We start from the raw sequence: 27,623 nt of genomic DNA, 5'->3' as shown, positions 1-27,623 counted from the left end.
ACTCTTCTATTAACATCCATCTATAGTATACTAAATATATCACCTTAATTGCTTTTAGGTAAAGGTGAGAAATAAGTAGATTAATAAGAAGTAAAATATTTCCACTGATCAATATAGAAAGACAACAGCAATAAAACTGAAAGCAAACAAACAAATCCCCCAGAAAAATGACTTCTGAAAAGTACAGCCTACAGGAAAATCTACTCTAAAAGTCAACATACCACAACTACCATAAACTCAGAGATTAGCTGTGGAATAGAAGACTAATAAGCCACATGGCCTCAATCGTACTCAGTTTGCAGATGGTTACTGGGAGTCTTACTGAATCCTACTATGTATAGATTCTTGAATGAACCCAAATCTTAAATCCCCTGAACTGATGAAGCCTCCTGTAGGAATTCTGTGCACAGACAGAACGTGTGGCCTGGGGACCACAAGATGGCCTTAGATGGGTTCCTACAGATTGAACCAGCCACTTGTCCTCCATATGTTTCTGTTTTATAAGAAATATTTATTTCTATTTCTAAACATCATCTTTTCTATGAACTGCGCAAGGGTGATCAACCACACTGGTTTGCCCATAATCAAGAGGTTTCCTGGAACATGAGACTTTAAGTGTTAAAATGAGGAAATTCTAGGCAAACTGGAACAAGGTAGTCATCTTAGATTGTACACAGATTACACGGGGAATTTATTTTTTCGATATCAATTATTTGAAATTTACTTGGAATTGTCAGAAAAATTTTGATGCTATCTCTTCTGACATGTCCTAAAACTCTAGGTAAATTACAACCTCTCTTGTAGCCTAGATTCCTTGCTGTAAATTAAATGATACGCTCTCTTACCTGCTAGTGAGACATTGATAGCACTCTTGGGTAACTTCAGAAGTACGTCGCACGTATCATAGCATTACTGTATTAAAAAAGTCACTGGACTTGTAGGAGCTCTATTCTCCCCTAGTTGTTAGCACAGAGTGTGCTACGAATCTTTGTTAAAGAGTGGCCATCAAACGATTTCTAGTCATTTTCAGACATTTTCTACATAAGCTTTAAAATAATTCTGACAAGATTTATCTAAAAATACAAATGAGTTTGTTTGCAATAATTTAACATTGGATTTCTATATGTACTTTATGTATTTTTATACATTAACATTATAGTGATAAAATTCTACAATATTTTCACTATTACTACCCAGAAACTGGGTGTATCATCATTTTTATGAACCTCTTATCTCTCTCAGTAAAATTTTCTAATTTTCTTTATGAAAAGATACACTCCACATAAATCTCCGGTTAGAAATATTGTAAGGTATTTTACATTTTTTTGCTGCTCTTGTAGAATAACACTTTTCTTCAATTATGGCTTTAACTGGTAATTACTGGTATGTCAGAAAACAATTTCTTTATGTATAGTTCAAATCTGATCATTTACCATACTCTCAACAATTAAAAAAATTTTTTAATGTTTATTTATTTTTGACAGAGAGAGAGAGAGACAGAGAGAGAGAGAGACAGACAGACAGAGTGTGAGCAGGGGAGGGGCAGAGAGAAAGGGAGACACAGAATCCGAAGCAAGCTCCAGGTTCTGAGCTGTCAGCACAGAGCCTGACGCAGGGCTCGAACTCACGAACTGTGAGATTATGACCTGAGCCGAAGTCAGCTGCTCAGCCAACTGAGCCACCCAGGCGCCCCTCAACAATTTTAAGAAGAATGTAGTTGATCCTTTTGGATTTCATGGATATATCATTGCATCAAAGCAAATATGATCATTCTATCCTTTTTCTGATAGAAATAAGTTTTTATTTCTGTTTCAGATTTTAATAATTGGCCAGAATTCCAAGATACAATGTTAACAGTGGGCATTCGTATTTTGGTAACAAATTTGATGAAAATGTCTGTTGAATATGACAACTGTATATGTATATGATGTATACGAGAGAGCATTCTTTTAGTCTCAGATCTCCAAGAATGTTTCCTAGGAATGGGAATTGAACTTTAAGTATAATTCATTCAGCAACAAACCTCTAAATGCCTACTATATCTTAGGAACTGTTCTGAGTCCTGAGATTACACTGGGGAACAACTCAGGTGAGCTCCCTGCTGTCACAGAGCTTACCGAGAGAAGAAAGACAATGGAACAATTAAATACAAACACCAACATAGCGAGCATTTATTTTATATTAGTAAGAGCTAGCAATTGCACAAGTGTTTATATTTACTAACCATTCACTTCTCATAGAGCCCTGTAAGGAAAATACTACTACTATTCCCATTTTCAAATGAAGAAACTAAGACACAGAGTGCTAAGTAACAGGTCGAAGGTCATATAACCAGGATTCAAAATCAGGTGGCCTGGCTCAAAACCCAAGCTCTAAGCCACTGTGTGGTACTGCCTAAATTAAGATAACCAGGTAATTTCAGACTGCTTTTAACTGCCCATAAGGAAATGGAGTCAAGTGACAATGTGATTCTTCAAGAGAAAAGAAAGTACACTGGATAGGGTGGCCAGGGAAGGTGTAAAGAAGTCACATCTGATCTGTAAGGCACTGGGTGTAGACGGCAAGGAAGACAGTATGGTCTGAAATGAGGAAGAAGAGGTATGCAAAGGCGAGGTACTAGCGGCCACGTTATCAAGTTTGGAGTGTATGCAACGAGAACACACTGAACAGCTTAAACACTTTAGGAAAGTTACATTAAAAATAACCCAATATGTGTATTAGGGACACAAATGTGCATTAATAGGGAATTGGTTGAATTACGATACATCTGCACAGAGAATTACTGCTTGTTTTTTTTTTTAAAGGAGCTACCACCTCACACCTGTCAGAATGGCTAAAATTAACAACTCAGGAAACAACAGGTGTTGGTGAGAATACAGAGAAAGGGAACCTCTTTATGCTGCTGGTGGGAATGCAAACTGGTGCAGCCACTCTGGAAAACAGCATGGAAGTTCCTCAAAAAATTAAAAATAGAACTACCCTATCTATGACCCTGCAATTCCACTACTAGGTATTTATTCAAAGGATACAAAAATGCTGATCAGAAGGTATGTTAGAAAACATGCACCCCAATGTTTATAGCAGCACTATCAACAATAGCCAAATTATGGAAAGAGCCCAAATGTCCATCAACAGATGAATGGATAAAGAAGATGTGGTACATATATACAATGGAGTATTACTCACCGATCCAAAAGAATGAAATCTTGCCATTTGCAACAATGTGGATGGAAGTAGAATGTATTATGGTAAGTGAAATAAGTCAGAGAAAGACAAATATTCACTCATATGTGGAATTTAAGAAACACAACCGATGAAACAGGGCAAGGGAAGAAAAGATAAAAACAGACGAGGCAAACCATAAGAGACCTTAAATGCAGAGAACTGAGGGTTGCTGGAGGAGTGTTGGGGTTGGGTATGGGTTAAATGGTTGGTGGGCATTAAGCAGGGCACTTGTATGATGATCACTGGATGTTATATGTAAATGATGAATCACTGGGTTCTACTCCTGAAACCAAAACTACACCACGTGTTAACTAACTTGAATTTAAATAAAAAATAAAAAAATAAATAAAGGAGGCTCTCTACCTACACTATGGCGTAATCTCCAGGATACATTCTGTCAAAAAGGAACATAGAGAATAGTATATTTTGTATAAGAATGGATGGGGAATACATATATCACACACACATAAATTCATACAAATTCATACAAATACATGTATGTGTGTACCTAAGGGTTTATTTTTGCAAAGAGGAACACTTTAACGATAAACCAGAAATTAATAAAAATGGGTAAAGAAAATGGGTGGGGAGAGAAAGTAAAACTGCTCTGAATTTACCTTTTCATATAGTTTGATTTTAAAATTGTTAACAATCTTTCTACATGTTCAAAAATAAAATCTAGAACATTAAAAAAGCAAATCCTAATTTTGGAAATAGCCTGAAATAATGTATCTCATACATCAAATTGGGAACACTGTCAACAGAGAGAAATTATTTTAAATGACCTGTAAATAGTAAACTGACCATGCTTACTTAGTGGGATATATTCTAGTAACAAAAAACAAAACAAAACAAAAAAAAAAAGTACAAGGTAATATTTAATCTCATTCAACTGTTTTACTATTGGTAATAATATCAGTAGTATAATTCGTAAACAATTTTATACATATTGTGGGACAAAACAAATAAATATGTTAATGTTGTTAGGACCCAAGATTTTCGGTGTGAGAGAAAGGAGATAACAATAATAAAATCAAAGTCGTCAAGGAAAAACCCCAGTAATGTTAACTTGAGTTGGAAATCTGAACATGAACTTAAAACACACACATATTTCCCCTAAGCTCTAGCCACTGAAAGGGTTAAGAAACAATGACACTCCTCTTGCAGTGAACGCCTTTGGTCTCAGGTGTGGGTTTCTAAATATCATTCCTTAATCAAATAAACCAAGACTCCCTGGAGAAATGGTTGTTTGCAGGTTGACAGCAGGGAAAGCATAAGGTGAGAGGGTAAAATTCTGTCGTGGCCAAAAGCAAGGGAAACAACCACACCCGGCAGGAGCGGTGCCAAAAAGACAGGTGAACATGCTGCCACTGGCCAGCTCTGGGACACAATGAAGACTCGCATATCACAATGAATGACTATGACTTAGTGTAAAACACCAAACAAATAAAAATTCATGTGTCCACAGTAACACTCCCCAGAAGAAAGGAAGGAAGAAAATGGCAATTTTCAGCACAAATGGGGCTAGAACATTTAAAAAACTGCATGAATAGTTTGCCACCCTGCACTGGCTAGTGGCAAACTAGTAGAGAAAGGAACGTATTTACTTCTTTCGCATCAATTAGCAACAGCCTGTCTAGAATGACTAGAATTACTTCTATGTTAACCAGGAAATGCACACGCTCACAATTCAGTGATAGCTATATGGAAATAAGTTATAATCATGATCCTCCAACCAAATTCTCATACACAGTAAAATTACACTAGTCAGAGGGCAGCCGATGTAGAACTGGACTTTCCAGGACACTAGATAGCTCTGACTCTGCTTTTGGTGTGCTAAGTTTGGCTCGTGAACAAGGAAACTTGGCCATCTCTTCCTGCTAGGGTAAAGACTGTTCATGTGTATTTTTCCTAAATAGCGACATAAGCCTCAATTAAAGTAAGGGTTGCAACAGGACACAAAATTAAGACAAGAGGAGAGTGTCTTTAGCGACTCCACTCCCACGTGGCACTTGAGGGTTCTGGGAAACTGTGCCGGCATACGTACAACCTGGCTTCTACGATGCGTGGCCAGGCCCCTTACTTCTGTTACCTTTCCAAAACACATTAAAATGAATTGGCAACTTTAAATCTAAATTTGTAACGGGCCTGGAGGGGTCAGTGTGGTCTCCACCTACCAATCTATAGTCCAATCTGAGACACCGAAATAACCAGTGTTCATAATGATGACTAGACATAGAGTCTAAAATGACTTCTCAGTCTTCAACGTAAGATTAAACTATGTCCTATGTAGTTTCAGTGTTGCTGCTATTGTTAATCTAACTGGCATTCTAGTATATGTGCTGCCGAAGTGAGCACAATCTAATTGGCATTCTAATCCACCATGGTAGAGGCAGTTGGGTAAAGGGCTCTGGCATCCATAATTAAATAATCGGCTGTCCATCAAGATAGATAAATTTCCTTACATAGGAAATTTAAACTAATAAAAATACTCAATTTAGTTATACTTAAATTTGAAGATTTCACAACACTTCCAGACATAAATGTCTCTTCATTAATTTGTTCTTTGTATTTTCATTCCATTTCTTAGACAAAAAAATGACCAGAAAAAGTTTACTATGGACACTGACACTGTCCCCGACCCATTGTTTTATAACAAACCAGAAAACTAAGTCAGCAAATCTACGTTTTGAGGAACAGGATATGGAATACTGTCAGTTACATCATAAGATTTTTTTTTTTAATTTTATTTTTTATTTTTAAAAATTTACATCCAAATTAGTTAGCAGGGCACCTGGGTGGCTCAGTCAGTTAAGCATCCGACTTCGGCTCAGGTCATGATCTTGCAGTTCGTGAGTTCAAGCCCCACATCGGGCTTTCTGATGACAGCTTTGAGCTCGGATAGAGCCTGCTTCAGAGTCTGTGTTTGCCTCTCTCTCTACCCCTCACCCACTACACTCTGTCTCTGTCTCTCTCTCTCTCAAAAATAAATACACATTAAAAAATAAAAAAAAAAATTAGTTAGCATATAATGCAACAATGATTTCAGGAGTAGGTTCCTTAGTGCCCCTTACCCATTTAGCCCATCCCCCCTCCCACCATCACAAGATTTCTACTGAGGAAGGCAGAGTGGGTTTACGTTTAGACACATTTCAACAAAGGAACATTGGAGGTAGTCGTAAGGGTGACAGGGTTAAGGTTCACCAAACATGCTGAATTAGAGAAACGAAAATGATAACAATGGCACTTCCACAGATAAAATACGTCAAAAGTAAAACACATACAATATTTAGACAAAAGCAAATCATACCATTTTATATCCGAATTCCCTATTCCAGAGTTAAAATGCAACATGCGCCACAATGCTAACTTCTTCCTCGTTACTTACACATGGTAGATTTTACATCTGCAGTCTTTTTTCAAACCTGAGACAAACCCAACCAGACCAGTCTTTCCAGTAGTTAAAAGCTTCAGCACTATGACACACAACTCAGCATCTCCAAGGTAAATCTTTACGATGTCGATAACCAGTTTACAGGGCACACTAAAAACAGACGGTTCCGTAAGCCACAGTGAACCCTGACACAGAGACATGGGGCACTGGGTGTTACCAATTACACAAGTGTAATATTTCTCTAGCAAAACTGAAGAATTCTTACTTTCTCAACACTCAAACTAGAGTTCTCTAAATTGTGTCTCAGAAATCTTACAGATTGATTTTAGACAGGTTGAGGCTTTGGATTAATTTCTCAGGAAATTAAAAGAGGACTTTGCACCAGATAATGGCCTCAGCATTACATTTACCTGATTATATGCACTGAGCTCTAAGATCTGTGATAAATTCATAGTCAAGGAGACAAGTGAAAGGGTAGAAGTGGGATGCATAATACCTGAGGAGACTACCATTATTGAACCTAATAAAATAGGAGTATGATGTTTAACATGTCCAATGGATTTTCATGACTGTACCTAATATCCTTCTTTTGCTCAAAGTTTTCAAACGTATTAGATGCTATTTGGTGGAAATTTAACAGAGGGGAACAGAAATGTAGGCAACTGGACTATATGGATATTTAAGGATCTCGTAACTTCCCAGAATCCAAGCCTCCGTTACAGACTTTGAAATATTTTATGCTAAATAAATATGAAAACATTTAAGTTGAAAAAATGAAATTCCATAAACTTGCTTTTATTTAAGGCTAAACAATAGATCTATTTGTACCAATAAACATGAAGAAAGATTTTCCTCTAAGCAGTGTCAAATGGACCTTCTTACCTTGTTATTATATACATAGACTAATAAGTTCTAAGAACTGCTCTTCAAAAGAGTATCTTAAAAATGAATTTTAAGAAAAAACTGTTGAGAGAAATAAAGTCTACCATATTATGCTTGTTTTTAATCTCACTATTATTTAAAAGCCTACTGGTCTAAAACTTGCTTAGACAGTTTTCAGGGCAAATTGATTGGAAACACGAGCAGAAGACTAGGTCTGGGGTAAGGATGGTCCTGGGTTATCAAGAGCTATGGAACTATCAGAAGTATTAGAGTCCCGTGTAGGTATGTTTATTTTTTAAAAAATGGGGTGTGTGGGTGGTTCAGTCAGTTGAGCGTCCAACTTCGGCTCAGGTCTTGTGGTGTGCAAGTTCAAGCCCTGCATCGGGCTCTGAGCTGACAGCTCAGAGCCTGGAGTCTGCTTTGGATTCTGTGTCTCTCTCTCTCTCTGCCCCTCCCCTTGCTTGTGCTGTCTCTCTGTCTCTCTCTCTCTCTCAAAAATAAGTAAACATTAAAAAAACTTTTAAATACTTTGATTATACAGAAAAGTTTAAGAGAATATGACAATATCAATGTACACATCATCTAGCTTTTTCACGCTGTTGACATTTAGCCATATTATTTCCTCAGATTTTCCCTTTTTTTAAATTAAAAAAAAATTAAGTGATACAGACATAGTTGAACCCACGTAACTCCTCCAATCCTGTTTTTTGTACAGAGAGAACTTCTATCCTGAATTTAGTATTATCATTACCATACATGTTTTTATACTTGACACATGTATGTAACCATAAAGAATATATACTACCATTTTAAATGTTTTAAAATCTGCAGAAATGAAATCATACTATGTTAAACCTTCTCCAAAATCATGTATTCTCAGAATATATAATTGTGATTCCGTATATTCATTTTAAGTACATTATAGTATTCCTTTGTAAGTATATACCACCACTTAGACTTCTATTCTCCTACTATCATTGTGAGATTTCCCCAATTTTTGTTATTACAACCAATATTGCACTGAGCAATCTGCTAAGTGTCTCCCTGGGCACCTGTGAGACAACTTCTCTGAAACTCATGTTTAGGCACGGGATTGTTGGATTGTGGAGTGTGTTATTTTTCAACCATATTTCAACTTTGCTAAAATATTCTCTAAAATGATTTACCAACATAGGATGTATTTTGGTGTTTCCATTCTTCATTTCTTTGTCTTATTTAGTTCTTTCAGACTTCTTCATTTTTGCCAAACTGAAATTTTATTCCACTTCAATACGCATTTCTGTGCATGATTTCATATGTTTCTTGGCCATTCAGTTTTCTTCTTTAGTGAGAGAACTGTTCATACCCTTTACCCATTTTAATGTTTGGTTATCTTCTTCTTATTGATGAGCAAGAATTCTTTAAATGATCTGGAGACAAATCCTTTGTTAATTATTCATGTTACAAACATCTTCTCCCAGTACAAATTTTAAAATATCTTTAAGTATGGTTTCCATGCTTTAAGATATCTTTCCAGCAAGGAAACACTTAAGGTCAGAAACATATTGTACTATTTCCTATAAACCTTTTTTCCTAAAACTTTTCCACTTTCTTGTTTTATTTTATTTTAGACACGGGGGGGGGGGAGAGAGAGAGAGAGAGAGAGAGAGAGAGAAGGAGAAGGGGAGAAGGGCAGAGGGAGAGAAAGAATCTTAAGCAGACTCCACGCGCAGTGTGAAGCCCAATGTGGGGCTCAATGCCACATCCCGAGGGTCATGACCTGAGCCAAAACCAAGAGTCTGAAGCTCAACCAATTGAACCACCCAGGCACCCCTGCTTTTTTTGGTTTTCTTTTGTTTTTTAACTATTTTGTATGGCTGGAATGAGGTTGAGATATAATCATATTACTTTTTTCCTTATGCATAACCAATGGTATTTCATCACCTTTTATTGAGTAATCATTTCTCTACTAACTTTTGATTCATTTTCTTTTAATGTTTATTTATTTTTGAGAGAGAGAGAGTGCAAACAGGGGAAGGACAGAGAGAAGAGGACAGAGGATCTGAAGCAGGCTATGCGCTGACAGCAGAGAGTCCGATGAGGGGCTCGAACTCACGAACCATGAGATCATGGCCTGAGCTGAAGTCGGATACTTAACTGAATGAGCCACCCAGGTAGCCCTAATACTGATTCTTATATGAAAATGTGTATAGTGTGTGAGGGGTCTCTTCCTCAGTTCTCTTAATTCTGTCAGTCTCTTCTCTCCATTAATACCTTACTTTCTTAAGTTCTAGCACTTTATAAGTCTTAATATCTAGAAAGAGGAGTCCCTTCCACTTACTCTTCAAAACTGCCTTTATATTTTTATTAGCCCTTTACTCTTTCATATGAATTTTAGAATCAGCTTGTCAAATTAAAGGAGGAAAAAATTGGGGGGAATCTGACTAAAGCTGTACTGAATTATAGATTACTTTCAACGAGAATGGATTTATGATACTGAGCCTTCCTGTACACAAACAGAAAATCTCTGCTCTTAAGATTCTTCATGTCCTTCAGTAAATTTTTCTAACTCTTCCCCATAAAGGTCTTACGTATTTTTTTTTGTTATAGCTGTTCTTAGGAACTTTATGGTTTTTACTGCTACTGTAAATGGTACTATTTTCTAAACTACATTTTCTAATTGTTACTGGTGCATAAAAACTCAATTAGCATGCTGTGATGAACTGTTTCCTTCCAACTATGCCCCTACAACTTCTAGCTGTATGTTTGTGGACAAAGTGTGTAACTCTCAGTCCTTCATTTTCATCATCTACGAAAAAGTTAAAAATAGTAACTACCTAATGGGATTGTGACGTTATGAGGATTAAACAAGAGTATAAGGCACTTAGTGCTAGACAGAAAAAATTAATGTTGAGTGCTATTTCACTGAATAATTTTTGTTCAGCAACCTTGCTCAATTCTCTTCTAATAATTTGACTGTAGACTCTTCTGGATTTGTAGACAATTAACAACAAAGATCTGCTGATTTGCTTTTCTTCCTTTCCAATCTTTTAACTTCTTCTTGTCTAATATCACTGACCCTCTAAAGAACAATTATCTTGTTCTTGACTTTAAACAGATTGTTTCTTAAGTCTCACCATTAAGAATAAAATTTTCATGGGGTATTTTGGATGGAATCCTTAAATATATTAAAGAAATTCCCTACTCTTAATTGCTAAAATAAAAAAAAAAATGAGCAAGTGTTGACCTTTATCACATGATTACTTTGCATCTATTAAGAGATTAGTTTCTCTTAATTTTTTTTTTAAAGTTTTTTTTTTTTTCAACGTTTATTTATTTTTTGGGACAGAGAGAGACAGAGCATGAACGGGAGAGGGGCAGAGAGAGAGGGAGACTCAGAATCGGAAACAGGCTCCAGGCTCTGAGCCATCAGCCCAGAGCCTGACGCGGGGCTCGAACTCACGGACCGCGAGATCGTGACCTGGCTGAAGTCGGACGCTTAACCGACTGCGCCACCCAGGCGCCCCGGTTTCTCTTAATTTTTAAGTTTTGAATGTGGCAAACTAAATTTATACCCACTTTTATACTTATGTAAGTTCCCTTTACTCCCACTTCCCTTGTATCTTTTTAAGGATAGACATGAATACAGGAGACTAAAGAAGGAAATGGAAATTAAAAAAAAAAAAAGTCTTAAGCCAAAGTTCCATCTCAGGAACTCTAATAAACAAGGGAGTACTGTAAACATATTAGAAGTGACTTTCATTAAAGGAACACAAGCAAAATAATTCTATAGGGTACAAGTATAGACAAAGAATTCTAAAAACAAAAACTAATAGGTTGCTGATGCATTTTTAGCGACAAACTATATGACATAGATTTACATTTGCAGTCTTAAGTAAAGAGCTGAAGTGAACTGTGTTACTTAGTATTTTCAAATTTATTAATGGGGATATTGACAAGAGATATAAAAATTAACTTATTTTTAGCATGCACTGTCATATGTCCTGAAAGGATCTTTGGGCAACCAACAAACATAGCTTTGGAATCATTTAGTAAATAATCATGCCAGGGGAAAATGTAATATAATTCTTCTTTAGTTTATAGCTTTGAGTATCAATTAAATTGGTTCAAACTAACCAACAAAGCTTTTATTTGACATTAAGTGAACTCAGAAATTGAGCTGTGATTCACTAGAATAATAATTCTGCAAACCTTTTAAAGAAAAATTTCTGGATAGTTGAGCAAGATTCTAACACGTGACTCAAATATAAATTAAGCAGACTGAACCAAAAACACATTTTTCCAATACTACAGAACCTTTGGAACTTTCCCTTTTGCAAAAAAAAAAAACAAAAAAAAAAAAAAAAAACTTCAACATAAATAAAGCTTTTAGGATGAATAATGATATAAAGGAAGTTCTTTAAGTCAATAACTGAAAATACACATAAATAATTTTGATGTTGTGGTTTTTTTGATCTTATAAAAAAACACCCTCCAAATCAGAGTAAAGAAGTTTCTTGCACACCAAACTTATAGTAAGTTTTTACTTGCTGGAATAAGGACATGTCCAAGAAGTTAAGTCTCTGACTCTATTTTTATCTCTGAAAATCTTCTGGTCTAGCTTGTATTAGTTCTCCCTCAACCTAGCTCTACCCATGGCCTGGTTCCAACTCCTATGATGAAAAAGATAAATTTAGTCCTAAACCAGATATCCAACAAAAACTGAGGGAAAAGTCTAGAAATGGTAATAGCCGTGAAACAGTAATATCATGACAATAACTACAATATAGCTAATATTTATTGAGTGCTTACTATGTGCCAGTGCTTTCCATGTGTTAACCAACTAAAACTCAGTTTGTGTTAGCATCACACTCTAAATGAATTAAACTCAAAATATAAACCAGTATCTGATCACTAGAATCTTCTTAAAAGTTTATGTCACAAAAACAGGTATATTAAGTAAAATCTAATTCATCTCCCATTACATTCAATGTGATGACTTTTAAAATTTTTTTTTTCAACGTTTATTTATTTTTGGGACAGAGAGAGACAGAGCATGAACGGAGGAGGGTCAGAGAGAGAGGGAGACACAGAATCGGAAACAGGCTCCAGGCTCTGAGCCATCAGCCCAGAGCCCGACGCGGGGCTCGAACTCACGGACCGCGAGATCGCGAGATCGTGACCTGGTGAAGTCGGACGCTTAACCGACTGCGCCACCCAGGCGCCCCATTATCTGATCACTAGAATCTTCTTAAAAGTTTATGTCACAAAAACAGGTATATTAAGTAAAATCTAATTCATCTCCCATTACATTCAATGTGATGACTTTTAAATGTAATAAAGGTTATAAGAATAATAATACTTTCATGCTGTTCCTTTCTTCAATGTATCCAGCTCTAATTATCAAAATGACCTATGACTCATATTTCTTTTCTCCAGTTTATTTCATGCTATCCTATAATATCTAAATATGTGGTAAAAATATTCAATAGGCATAAAATTTTAGCAACTCTATTTGAAGATTTACAAATACATGAACCAATGGCCTAGTAATTGAATGTTTTTATGCCTTTCCAATAATAAAACAAATAGTCCAATGAAGGTCATCCATTCAATCAAGCCTATTATTGGCCAGGCATGAGCAGGTGAAAATGAACTGGATGGACTAAGCATATGCAGATACAGTGTTAGTCCTGATTCCGCCAATAACTTGCTCTCAGATTTTAGATGAGATAAATAACCATGTCTAGATGTCAGTTTAATAACATGAAAAATGAGAAGTTTAACCAATTTACAAATTTGAAATTTCGGTGAAAATACCTGCGAAATCATGAAATACTCTGACAAAATGTAACGTTAGAACAGCATGGGAAGCTCCGAAGTCTGTGGAAAACATCTTTGCTGTAGGAAAATTTATCAGGAGGAAAAAAAGACATCATTTAAAACTTCACTGAAGACTTAGTAAGAAAATAAATTAGGCTTTGTAAATCATCTTGGAAAAGGCTGGTATAAAAATTTAGGATAGAAAGATCACTGTTAAATGTTACTGGTTTTATGCATACTAAATCAGGGTTATTAGCACTTTTTAAGTAAAATTAATTTTAATTAAATCATTGGATTTATTTCTCTCCATGAAAACCTAAAATAGTAGTTAGTAATTATACTGGCTTTAATGTGAAAGGCATTCACAGCTGTTGATTATATCATATGATACACTACTGCTATTTCTTTGCTAGCAAATCCTTGGTAAATGGTACGATGGCCATTTATAATATTATTTTTACCAGAAAATGCTATATACTTTATAAAGATTGATTTTTGAATTAGGTTTCATGAATTTACTGCAGTAATACAATTATGCATCAAGTTCTGGAAATAGTTATATAAGCATGTTGTATAAATTAGTTATATAAGAACTCCTTACTACTATTTTAAGTAATAGAAAAAAGGGAAATATTATGTATAGGCTCTGAACTTCTGAAAATTTATATTCTATCAGATTCATACTCAGGATGCAAAATTCTCACTGTCTCCTTAGGAAGTACTTCTAATTTTTAAAGCAGGAATACAGCAGTTTTAGCCTTGAATTTCATGCCTCTCCCTCTCCACCCACCACCAAAATAGATGTCCAAGAAAACCTTTAGATAAATATGAGTATTAAATCTTAATAAGCTGTTGAAGTTGTTGTGGGTCAAGAAAGTACAGAATCATTTTTGATTAATACATCATAAACAATTTTGGAAGTTAAGAGAAAAAAACACAGTTCTCTAACTGATGCGTGTAACAGCTGCAAGGGACTACCACAGAGAAAACATACGAGACCAGCTCAGGGATGAGGCTCTGGAATGTGGACGACCGTAACAGTTTTGATATCTGTACATTCCAACCTCAAAGGGAGGAAACCAGGTATTCAAGAAATGCCATGTACAATGCTAACATAAAAATAGCATTGACAGTGAGGGCTCTTGACTGAAAAACTGGAAAGCTACTAACAGTTACATAAGTCAAGAATGCTTCCATTTACTTATGAGAGAGAGGAGCAAGCATTTCAAAAGGCATTACCCTCTGGAATGCAAAGGGATGACACTAAGGCATCTAGAAGATAAATCTACAGTAAATTTTAGAGAAGAATCTTTCAGACACAGAAGAGATAAGAGCAATGCACTTGGAAAAACAGAAGCAGAAAACAGGCAACGAATGGCTTCTTCAGAATAGCCAGCACAACCCTTATGTGCAATGGCATGCCTATGCTTAACAAAAATATTTGGGTATTTGAATAAAAATGTTTCTCTTTTCCAGAGTTGAGAATGAAACCAAAGCAACAGCATGCTGCTGCCCTTCCTCAAGGAGCACACACACAGTTATAAGTTAGAAAGGGCACGGTGTGTAGCTCTTTAAAAGTCACAGTTCCCTTGGGAAAATAGTCATCAGGTTACGATAAGGCACTCTCATTATTTACATTATACATTTACTTTTCCAGGAGCTATACATTTCAGAAATATCAGAGGAGGCTCAAATTTAGCCTATGTGATTTTAGGGTGACATAAATAAGCTATACATGCTTCTTGCTAAAATTGATACTGGTTATTTTAAAATTTAAACTACAAATTAAAATAAATGTGATTAGCTTTGTTCCCCAACTCTGTACAAAAAAGAAGCAAAAAAAATTTTTTTAACTTGGTGACTTTACCACCTCAGTTATTATATAAAAGACTCTGACTAATTGCATTTCTAAATACAGAACAAAATGATTTGCATTTTAGCAGAGAAGAGGAGAAGAAACATGGGGTGGATATAAATCCCTGACACTAAAGGATTCTAACACAGGAATGACATGTTATATACAGATTAGAGAAGTGTCTCTAATAAGGATTTTAAAATAATCCAAAGGAACTGCTACTATTTGACATGAAGCTTAAAAATGAGTACAATTTCAGGAAGACATTTATTTGTATACTATCTCTTAGAAAAATTAAAATATAATAACTACATATTCTTAGGGATTCAGTAACATCAAAGGTAGGAGGGCTATCATAAAAACTACATGAAGTTCTAGAAACCTGAAAATTTAGAAGCTTCACAGTGTGAAAATTGTTTTCTTGAAATTAAATTTTTATTAGATTAAAAACAGATTAAATGTAGATTGAAGTGTCATCATATTCACTTTGATGTCATATAATCCTCTGCGCTTTATTAAGCCATGAAGTTTGCTGTTGAACACTGATGTGATCATAGGTCGTTTTTTGTTTGTTTTTGTGGGTTGGGTTTTTTTTTCCTTTTTGCAGGAGCCAGAGGGGGAAGGTTCTATATTTGGAAAGCACAGAACTGATAATGAGGACGCTTTATTTAAAGACAAAAGTCTTAAAAGCCTGCCCTACAAAAAAACCCTGACCATTAGCATGGAGAATAAGATATAGATTTTGGAATCAGACAGACCTGAGGGTTTGAGCCCCCTCTCTTACTACTTCCCAATCTGCAAGCTCTTGAGCAAATTACCTATTTAAGTTTCCATTCCCACAAATACACAATGAGGATGACAGTAATAATACCTACCTGTTAGGGCTACTAGAATACTTACAGGAAATCGTATACACCAAGTACTTAACTCAGTAAGTGTCTATAAGCTATGTTTACTACTATAATTTCTCTTTACGTTTGGTCTACAAACATTTAGAGTCCTCCACAGCACAGGGCTGACCAGAACCTGAGTCAGCTTTCCAAAGCAGGCTTAATCGCATGTGGTTGTACCTCCTCAATTCAGAGCTGCAGTCACTATGGAAGGACACACGCAAACATGGAAGCACTTTCCAGTCCTTCTGCCTACACTCGTCTTACATGTTAAGTTTACATGCAGAAACTTTAGATTTCTGCTCTCTTCTACTGAGTACCATACAGTATTACCTAATACTTAAAAAAACAAGTTATGGTCTCAAACCATTATCACATGAGCTACAGGTGCTTTAAAAAAAAATTGACAATGAAAATGAGCTCTAAATTCTGCAATTCCCCCACTTAATTTTCAAACCCCCGGTTTTGAAAATTAAAATATTGACTCATTTAAATGGGAGTGGAACACTCCTGAGAAGAAAATGTTCAGCTGCTTAACAGGGCTGATCTGTGATTCTGAGAAAATTGCAAATTCCATGCTATAAAGAAGGCATTTCTTATCAATGTCTAAAGAAACACCATAAATACAGAATTCTACCCTAGTGCTAAAAAAAAAAACAAAAAAAAAAAAACAAAAAAAAAACCTCTGCAAAAGGAAAGAGTTAATACACATATTTTATAAACAAAGATGGTTATCCTTAATAACACCCATAAGGAAAAAAAACACGGCATACTTAAAGGTAAAAGGGCAGAAGGGTTACTTTCTTATGCCAATTTGAAGAGACTTTTTATACAATGTGCTCAATTCATTTTGGTAAGTCAGTGCTGCCTATTTTCAACTAGTCGATAATTGAAATATTATTAACCCACCAGGAAAAACAGTTTTTTAATGAGATACACTGATTGTTTATTAAGCAAAGTTATGCTCTTTGAGTCACAAAGACTTTTGTGCATTAACCTAAAGCATAGAAAACATTAAGAAATAAGCTGATTTGAAATAGAGAAATGGGTAGTTCCTGAAACTAACTAGGAAAGTAAGAACCACAGTGCCCAATACCTATGTGGTACAATCTACTTGAAAATAATTAACTTCAATAATCTACTTTAATAATCGCCTCTCTAACAGACATGACAAATACTAAAGCTCAATTACTCAATTTCTGAGTAATTAAAAAATTAACCATCCACTTCAAAGCAACCAAGGAAACCTGTGCCCAAATAAAATGTAATATTTCAGACTCCGTGAAATATTCTGTTGCTGGAGTCAAACATCTGAATAACCGAGATATCCTTACCTCCTGCTGTGGCACAGGTTTTAGGATATTTAAAATGATTCCCAGGGACTGTGCTCAGCAGTGGATCCGACAGCACACAGCAGCTCTACATTCCGTGCAAAAGCATGCAGAATGAACCACAGTCCCACGGCTCGGACCGCATCCACCACAGGGTAACTCTGAGTCAGGTCTCCACAGCACTTTTAGGTTCCAGCTCTGCTTTGGGGCGCCCCTTTCAAGCACTTTCCTTTGCCGGTTTTGGTCCCTACCCAAGGCGAACCGGCTTGTGTGTGGGCACGAGGCTCGCCTTCAGGAGCTCACTCCTTCTCTCTGCACACGTACTGCTCCTGCAGCACACAGAAAGGGCCCTGCCCAAACCCACACTCGCAGAACAAGCTTTGCCAGAATAGCTCCACCCATCAGCCTCACACAGGTGAGCACTCCTGCTCAGAAAAACACCAGTAGGAGAGTGGCATTTATTACGTTTTTAGTCTTGGAGAAAGTTACTTATTCTTTGGTTGTTTATATTTGCCATCTAGATGGGAGACAATGTATCCAAAAAAATGACAGGTGTTTTAGGCCCAAATAAAATATGAATAGTAATTGATCAAGCAGGAAGTATTCCCAGTAAAAGGCTGAATCACTAAAGTAGCAGCAACAAGCTAGGAAAACATACATTTTTAACATCTTTGCTGGTAATGACCTCTAACTGTGCTTCAACTAACACGTAAAAAAGGAAAAAGTATCAGTTTACACTGCCTCTGTGTGAACAACTCTGAGGAACAACACTCTGTTAACCAGAAGAATTGAAAATCCAGAATTAAATTTTCCTGAGTATGACCTCCTCCTTTATAAGGTACCCAAGTGTAAAATTCTTTTTTTCTTAAATGTTTTAATGTTTTATTCATGTTAGAGAGAGAGACAGAGAGAGAGAGAGAGAGAGAGAGAGAGAGAGACAGAGAGAGAGAGAGAGAGAGAGAGAGAGAGAGAGAGAGAGAGAGAGACAGCACAAGCAGGGGAGGGGCAGAGAGAGAGAGGGAGACATAGAATCCAACGCAGGCTCCAGGCTCTGAGCTGTCAGCACAGAGCCTGACATGAGGCTCGAATCCACAAACCATGAGATCCTGACCTGAGCCAAAGTCAGACACTTAACTGTCTGAGCCACCCAGGTGCCCCCAAGGGTTAAAATTCTAACTCTCCTTATATATTCAAGAGATTCAATATTTATACTAAATAACAGTGCACATAAAATTATTTGAATACATCAATTGTAAGAGACTAACATATTTTGCTACAAATGACTTTTTTACTAATACAAATGTAAATCCACATTCAGATATTTGTTTCTAGTAAACAAAATAATGCTACTATGTGCTAGACACAATTCTAAGTATTTCACAGATAAGTCTCCATTATGACCTTATGAAGTTGATTCTAATGTTATTTCCATCTTAGACAGGAGGAAACCAAGGCAGAGGGGTTAAGCAAAAGCCAAGGTCACACAATAGGGAATGTCAGATTCAAGATACCCAGAGTGTAGCTACCATGCCAAAATCTTCTGCTGTTGATCAAATTTATTCTCTCCTTCCTTTCTAAACACAGCTCTGAATATAAAATTATTGATAAATGGTAGGCCATAGTAAGAAAAACAATGAATTGATGTAATTTTAAAATATGAAAAGCCCCAGAGAATTCCAATATGTAGCAGGAACAAAACATGTTAATTTTTACCAGTGGAACAGCTGTGGATTTATGGATTGTTTTGTTGTTGTTGTTGTTGTTGTTGTCGAATAGGAAATGAGGCTTTCAAAGTTTATTCATAGCGGAGAAGGCAAAGCCACTCTTTAAAAAATTGTTTTAACTAATAAACATCCTTCCTCCCACCCTTTCAGAGGTTAGTACTAAAGACAAAGGGGCTGGGTGGGGGAGCAGAGAATAGGAAAGAGAGGAAGAAAAAAAGAGAAAGAAGGGGGAGGGGAGGGCCATGCTATAGAAAAGCCATCTGGGGATACTCAGTAGGACTCATAGACCCCTTGTGTTACCTAACATCTAAGCACAGATGGGAATGCATAAATTCGACAACTGTTTGCCGGAGTGCAGGGGAAGTCCATAATTAATAACAGTAACTCTCACCTGAAACCAAAAAGGCTGCCATGTATGCTCTATAAAAATACACGGTAGGAAGAGGAGAGTAGGCAGAAACTGCTGAGCACAGAGTAAGGTCTGTTGTAATCTCATTCACTGCGGTGTGACAGCATCAATTTCCTGGTTTGGATAACGTGCCATTATGTTACATAAGACGTTAAAACTGGGAGAAGTTGGCTTTTGAGTATATGGGAGTTCTCTGTACTATTTTTGCAACTTCTTCTGACATGAGAAGTATTCAAAATTAAAAATTAAAAAATATGGCTGACTGAAAGCATCATGTGTTTTTCGGTTTTTTTTTTTAAGTGTATTTATTTGTTTAGAGAGAACGAGAGAGCATTAGCAGGGGAAGGACAGAGAGAGGGAGAGAGAATCCCAAGCAGGCTCTATGCTGTCAGCGCAGAGCCCAACTCAGGGCTAGATCCCACGAACCATGAGATCACGACCTGAGCTGAAATCAAGAGTTGGAAGCTTAACCGACGGAGCCACCCAGGCACCCAGAAAGCACCATGTTTTGTCTTCCAATGACGGTTTATGGCACAGGAGAGGTCACTTGTTATTTTTCTCTCATATTTAACAAAGTGTCTGAAGGCTCTCCTGTGAAGGGCTAACATGAATCTGTGCGGGTGGTGGGGTGAACAAGGAACTCAATGGAAAGGAACAGCTACACTGTAATCATTCTATCGTAAGAATTACCTGTATTACTCAAACTCTTCACAGCATGTCTGAAAATTCTGCAGGTTTCATGGCCTGAAATATACCCAGAATCCAATCACCTCTGCCCACTTTTACTGCTACCACATTGATCTGAGCCACCATCATCTCTTGCCAGACTCACTACGAACAGCTGCTGCCTGTCTCCCTTCTTCTACCCAGGTCTCCTATCCTTAACGTGGCAACCAAAGTGATCCTCCAAACAAGGCCAAGTAACAGCTCTGCTCAAAAGCTTCTAATGTCATCCCATCTAATTTTAAATGAAAAGCCAAAATCCATACCGTGGTGCCCAGGCCCCAAAGAGAACTTGACTCCTTTCACCTCCAGACCTCACCTCACGTCACTCACTGTTGTGGTCAAACTGCCTTCCAGCAAATCCTGTAGCAAGCCAGGCATATGTCCAGCTCAGCAGCCCCACATTTGCAGTTCTCTGTCTGGAAAGCACCCCCCAGGTAAGTGCTTTGCTCCCCTCCTCATCTCCCTTCAGGCACTCAAAAGTAACCTTCTAATGAGCCCTTCCCAACCACTCTACCCACCTTTGGAATGATAAGCCCACGTGGGCCACATCCCAGCACTTCCTAACCCCTGCACCCCTTTCCAGACTTTTCTGCATAGCACTTATCATACTATATATATTTTACCACACTATACCTTTTACTTCTTTGTTTACCTTTTTCTCTCCTTCGCATCACACTTGAATACAAAACCCCAAAATGACAATATTTGTCTGCTGTGTTTGCTGTTTTGGTCCTAGTACTTAGTATGTACTTCATAAATTCTGATCAATGAATGAGTACTGGAAATGACCAGAAATGGGAACAGCTGCTTTACTTACAGAGAAGACTGATTAGGGGCCTACACCTAGCACTGGCTAATGGGCATACGGGAGGTCAGGAAACATTTTTGATTACTATAGTAGAAATTGTTCATATTTTTAATTATCAATCAACTGTTTTAGAGCAAACATTATATATAAAGGATGCAAACTGGTATAAAATAAAATATCCACCAGTAACCAAAACAATTTAGGTGAGGAAAAAGACATAAAAAGTGAAGAATCAAATTCAAAACAAGATGGCTCATTACTATACACTATTTCCAAATGACGGATACAAATAATAGCTACTGACGGCTAAAATGGAGTCCCTTTTTATTCAAAATATAGTCTTAGGATGAGGATCGTTAGGTCACCTGGGAGTTCACTGGAAATGCAGAGTCCCAGGTCCCACCCCAGACCCACTGAATCACAATCCACAGTTTTTAATACCACCTCTCAGGCACACTGAACGCACATGAACGTTTTCGAAGCAGTGGTCTAAAGAACCTTCATGAAGAACATAGTAAACATTTCAGCGAGGAGAAAGATCAGAGTCAGAGTAAGCGGGGAAACCCAAAGTATACTGCAAGGTAAAGAAACATGTTCCTGACACTAAAGTATAGATAAGGGAAACATTTGGTTACAAAGACGAGATAGTTCCAGTTATTTATGGAGCACCTCAAATTCTAGACTAAAGATTTTGTACATAATTCTGGAGCAGAGGGACATTACTGAAGTTTTCTGAAGCTAGGGATTATGAGATAAAAGTTGTATTCTAGGGGTGCCTGACTGACTTAGTCAGTAGAGCATGCGACTCTTTTCTTTTTTAAGGTTATTTATTTATTTATGGGGGGGGGAGGGGCAGAGAGAAAGGGAGACAGAGATTCTTCATGCTGTCAGCACTGAGCCCGACATGGAGCTTGATCCCAACTTGAGCCGATATCAAGAGTCAGACGCTTAACCAACTGAGCCACCCAGGCGCCCTGAGTGTGGGACTCCTGATATCAGGGTTGTGAGCTTGAGCCCCACGATGGGTGTAGAGATTACTTACATAAAACTCTAAAAAAAAGAAGTTATGGGGGCACCTGGGTGGCTCAGGCTCAGGTCATGATCTGGAGAATCGTGAGTTCAAGCCCCACATTGGGTTAACTGCTGTCAGAGCCCACTTCGGATCCTCTGTGCCCCTCTCTCTGCCCCTACCCCACCTGCGCTCTCTCAAAAATAAACATTAAAAAAAAAAAGTTTGATTCTAGAAATTCATTTTAGCAGTATTAAGAGAGAGGAAATAATCACGTGTCCACTGTATGAACCTCCTGTGACAGAGGTAAAGATGAATGAGACACGCTTACCCTTTGTGAGGAGACAGCACTTTGGGAGCAAGTGGCAGAGGTGCTGTTAGACTTGGCCAGGGGTAAACAGGAGATGGGGGTAGGGAGAGAGGGGTTAGCAAGCTCTCACAGAGGAAGCAGGTCATGGCCTGAAGCCTGAAACACAAGGAGGATTTCAAGTGGCCAAAATGGGGAGGAGGGCACTTCACACTCAGGGCACAATGGGAGCACTTTGAGTGCACGTATGTTCACAGCACACAGAAGCAACGCCCAGCAGAGTGCACTGGGAGAAAGACGAGAACAGGAGAGCAGAGGAGGAGGAAGCCTACAAACGCTGTTACAGAACAGAGTGTGGAGTGAGGGTTTATATGTAGTGAGGAAAGACTGAAGGATACTGTTTGGGTTAATTAGTCATGAGAGAGGATGAAGGCTGACTGAAATTAGCCCATTAAGCAAGGTCCTAGAAGCACTTCTCTTCATCCTCCATTAAACCCATCTTTGCCCCAACTTCTGTTCTGTTAGTATAAGCCTTGTGAACATCCAAATATGTTTTTATTCATGCCTATTGTAATAAAAGCTGAACATATTAAATATTTGTTTTGAGAGAGAGAACAATAAACTTTACCTCTACTCAATGTTCTACAGTGGGACAAATTCTGGATTTTGAGTGAATCAACCACAAATGAGTTCACTTATGTCTTGGTACACCACACAGCGAGAGCTACGTTAAGTATTGGCCATGGTTACCACCAGACATCAGAAAATTTCAGCAAATCCCAGTTGTGAACCCTCAGGCAAGCTGCTTAATCTCCCTGAGTTTCCTGGGCTCCATTTGTTAACACAAGGTGTGGCAGGATACAGGAATACACCCCCTACCCCCAAAACCTCACAGGACTGCATCGAGAGTCAAATTCCAATTGACAGAAGGGAAATAAAAGTATCCATAAACTCTAAAGCACTTGACAGATATGTGCCATTATGAATCTTCTACCTGTTTTTCCCTAATGCAGAGTATGAAAATATTATCTTAATCTGTCACTTGCAATGTATTCAGAAAGAAACTTCCCAGGGCATTCTAGCATTTTGGTACAAATCTGTATCTTACATCAATGCCTTCCAGGGTGCTGATTTTAATATCCGATTCTTGAAGTACTGGCCTCCAGAATATAAGGAAGCATATGTTCAATACAGTGCTGCGCACAGGATAAAAACCTGTACCTACTTTACTTGATACAAAATGTCTGGTCAGTGACATGTTAAGAAAACATGGTTACAGAAGAGGAAAGTGCTACAAACTCTAAGAAAGAAAACAAATAATCCAGGAGAAAACAAATGAAAATAAAGGAAAAAACTATAATTAGGCAAAGTTGCAAGTAAAACAAAGAAAGCAAGACACTAAAGGACCAATTCCCTAAAAGAAGAAAATAAAGAACTTTTTTTAATTTCAAAATTATGCTACAAATTCAGACTAACTTGTTACCTTATAAACTACTTCTTACCATAAGGATTTCATCAGTATTATATCTAATTACTAAGTTTTTTCTCGAAATGAAAGCCTCAGCTACTTTTATGTCTGCTAATCAAAAAATTCAGCTGTTGCCCCCCCCCCCAAAAAAAAAGCCAAATATTTATAATGCAAACTCCATTCAAGTGGCATCCAAAGAGGCTCCTTCTCCCATCATGGTCCCATGAAAACTACTATAATTCATTTGTCTTAGTGGTATACTGTGAGATGTTGGCATATAGATTTTACCAACAAATATTAATTTTGTATCTACATAAATCTAGTTTTTGACACTATGGAATTTAAATGGCATAAGAGTGGATAAATATAAATCAATAAATACTACAGCTGACATTTATTAAGTATCCAAGGGCTTTAGATGCCTTATCCCTAATCTTCAAAGGGATGTTGCCTCACTTTTTTAAATAAGGGAATTAAAAGTCAGAGAAGCCAAGACTGCTTGGAGGAAGATGGCGGCGTAGGAGGACGCTGGGCTCACCGCGCGTCCTGCTGATCACTTAGATTCCACCTACACCTGCCTAAATAACCCAGAAAACCACCAGAGGATTACCAGAACGGAGTCGCCGGAGCCAAGCGCAGACGAGAGGCCCACGGAAGAGGGTAGGAAGGGCGGCGAGGCGGTGCGCGCTCCACGGACTGGCGGGAGGGAGCCGGGGCGGAGGGGCGGCTCGCCGGCCAAGCAGAGCCCCCGAGTCTGGCTTGCAAAAAGCGGAGGGGCCTGACGGACTGTGTTCCGACAGCAAGCGCGACTTAGCGTCTGGGAGGTCATAAGTTAACAGCTCTGCTCAGAAAGCGGGAAGGCTGGAGGACAAAGGGAAGGAGAGCTGCTGAGCCCCCGGACGACAGAGCTCAGTTTGGTGGGGAACAAAGGCGCTCGCCAGCGCCATCTTCCCCGCCCATCCCCCAGCCAAAATCCCAAAGAGAACCAGTTCCTGCCAGGGAACTTGCTCGCTCCGCGCAAACACCCAACTCTGCGCTTCTGCGGAGCCAAACCTCCGGCAGCGGATCTGACTCCCTCCTGCTGCCACAGGGCCCCTCCTGAAGTGGATCACCTAAGGAGAAGCAAGCTAAGCCTGCCCCTCCTGCCCCTGTGCACCTTGCCTACCCACCCCAGCTAAGACGCCAGATCCCCATCATCACAAGCCTGGCAGTGTGCAAGTAGCCCAGACAGACCACCCCACCCCACAGTGAATCCCGCCCCTAGGAGAGGGGAAGAGAAGGCACGCACCAGTCTGACTGTGGCCCCAGCGGTGGGCTGGGAGCAGACATCAGGTCTGACTGCGGCTCCGCCCACCAACTCCAGTTATACACCACAGCACAGGGGAAGTGCCCTGCAGGTCCTCACCACGCCAGGGACTATCCAAAATGACCAAGCGGAAGAATTCCCCTCAGAAGAATCTCCAGGAAATAACAACAGCTAATGAGCTGATCAAAAAGGACTTAAATAATATAACAGAAAGTGAATTTAGAATAATAGTCATAAAATTAATCGCTGGGCTTGAAAACAGTATAGCGGACAGCAGAGAATCTCTTGCTACAGAGATCAAGGGACTAAGGAACAGTCACGAGGAGCTGAAAAACGCTTTAAACGAAATGCATAACAAAATGGAAACCACCACGGCTCGGATTGAAGAGGCAGAGGAGAGAATAGGTGAACTAGAAGATAAAGTTATGGAAAAAGAGGAAGCTGAGAAAAAGAGGGATAAAAAAATCCAGGAATATGAGGGGAAAATTAGAGAACTAAGTGATACACTAAAAAGAAATAATATACGCATCATTGGTATCCCAGAGGAGGAAGAGAGAGGGAAAGGTGCTGAAGGGGTACTTGAAGAAATAATAGCTGAGAACTTCCCTGAACTAGGGAAGGAAAAAGGCATTGAAATCCAAGAGGCACAGAGAACTCCCTTCAGACGTAACTTGAATCGATCTTCTGCACGACATATCATAGTGAAACTGGCAAAATACAAGGATAAAGAGAAAATTCTGAAAGCAGCAAGGGGTAAACGTGCCCTCACATATAAAGGGAGACCTATAAGACTCGTGACTGATCTCTCTTTTGAAACTTGGCAGGCCAGAAAGAATTGGCACGAGATTTTCAGTGTGCTAGACAGAAAAAATATGCAGCCGAGAATCCTTTATCCAGCAAGTCTGTCATTTAGAATCGAAGGAGAGATAAAGGTCTTCCCAAACAAACAAAAACTGAAGGAATTTGTCACCACTAAACCAGCCCTCCAAGAGATCCTAAGGGGGACCCTGTGAGACAAAGTACCAGAGACATCACTACAAGCATAAAACATACAGACATCACAATGACTCTAAACCCATATCTTTCTATAATAACACTGAATGTAAATGGACTAAATGCGCCAACCAAAAGGCATAGGGTATCAGAATGGATAAAAAAACAAGACCCATCTATTTGCTGTCTACAAGAGACTCATTTTAGACCTGAGGACACCTTTAGATTGAGAGTGAGGGGATGGAGAACTATTTATCATGCTACTGGAAGCCAAAAGAAAGCTGGAGTAGCCATACTTATATCAGACAAACTAGACTTTAAATTAAAGGCTGTAACAAGAGATGAAGAAGGACATTATATAATAGTGACAGGGTCTATCCATCAGGAAGAGCTAACAATTATAAATGTCTATGCGCCGAATACCGGAGCGCCCAAATATATAAAACAATTACTCATAAACACAAGCAACCTTATTGATAAGAATGTGGTAATTGCAGGGGACTTTAACACCCCACTTACAGAAATGGATAGATCATCTAGACACACGATCAATAAAGAAACAAGGACCCTGAATGAGACATTGGATCAGATGGACTTGACAGATATATTTAGAACTCTGCATCCCAAAGCAACAGAATATACTTTCTTCTCGAGTGCACATGGAACATTCTCCAAGATAGATCATATACTGGGTCACAAAACAGCCCTTCATAAGTTTACAAGAATTGAAATCATACCATGCATACTTTCAGACCACAACGCTATGAAGCTTGAAATCAACCACAGAAAAAAGTCTGGAAAACCTCCAAAAGCATGGAGGTTAAAGAACACCCTACTCACGAATGAGTGGGTCAACCAGGCAATTAGAGAAGAAATTAAAAAATATATGGAAACAAACGAAAATGAAAATACAACAATCCAAACGCTTTGGGACGCAGCAAAGGCAGTCCTGAGAGGAAAATACATTGCAATCCAGGCCTATCTCCAGAAACAAGAAAAATCCCAAATACAAAATCTAACAGCACACCTAAAGGAAATAGAAGCAGAACAGCAAAGGCAGCCTAAACCCAGCAGAAGAAGAGAAATAATAAAGATCAGAGCAGAAATAAACAATATAGAATCTAAAAAAACTGTAGAGCAGATCAATGAAACCAAGAGTTGGTTTTTTGAAAAAATAAACAAAATTGACAAACCTCTAGCCAGGCTTCTCAAAAAGAAAAGGGAGATGACCCAAATAGATAAAATCATGAATGAAAATGGAATGATTACAACCAATCCCTCAGAGATACAAACAATTATCAGGGAATACTATGAAAAATTATATGCCAACAAATTGGACAACCTGGAAGAAATGGACAAATTCCTGAACACCCACACTCTTCCAAAACTCAATCAGGAGGAAATAGAAAGCTTGAACAGACCCATAACCAGCGAAGAAATTGAATCGGTTATCAAAAATCTCCCAACAAATAAGAGTCCAGGACCAGATGGCTT

At 38.2% G+C, this 27,623-nt stretch overlaps 1 protein-coding gene across 11 annotated transcripts in view; it reads right to left on the bottom strand.

The window, feature by feature from the left end:
* Positions 1-27,623, bottom strand: part of ARHGAP32 (Rho GTPase activating protein 32) — a 306,604-nt gene that overhangs the window by 42,937 nt on the left and 236,044 nt on the right. Inside the window, exon 1 of one of the 11 annotated variants that reach the window (XM_086678679.1) lies at positions 17,383-18,169. The exons of the other annotated variants lie outside the window; for them this stretch is intronic. The gene's annotated coding sequence lies outside the window, so the exon portion shown is untranslated. Of the gene's footprint in view, positions 1-17,382; positions 18,170-27,623 lie in introns of those variants that run through there. 11 annotated transcript variants of the gene reach the window in all.

This window comes from Puma concolor, chromosome D1 (genome assembly GCF_028749965.1).
Source record: "Puma concolor isolate L17-30 chromosome D1, mPumCon1.1.hap2, whole genome shotgun sequence".
NCBI classification, from domain to species: Eukaryota; Metazoa; Chordata; class Mammalia; order Carnivora; family Felidae; genus Puma; species Puma concolor.
This window is presented reverse-complemented; position numbering and strand designations above follow the sequence as displayed.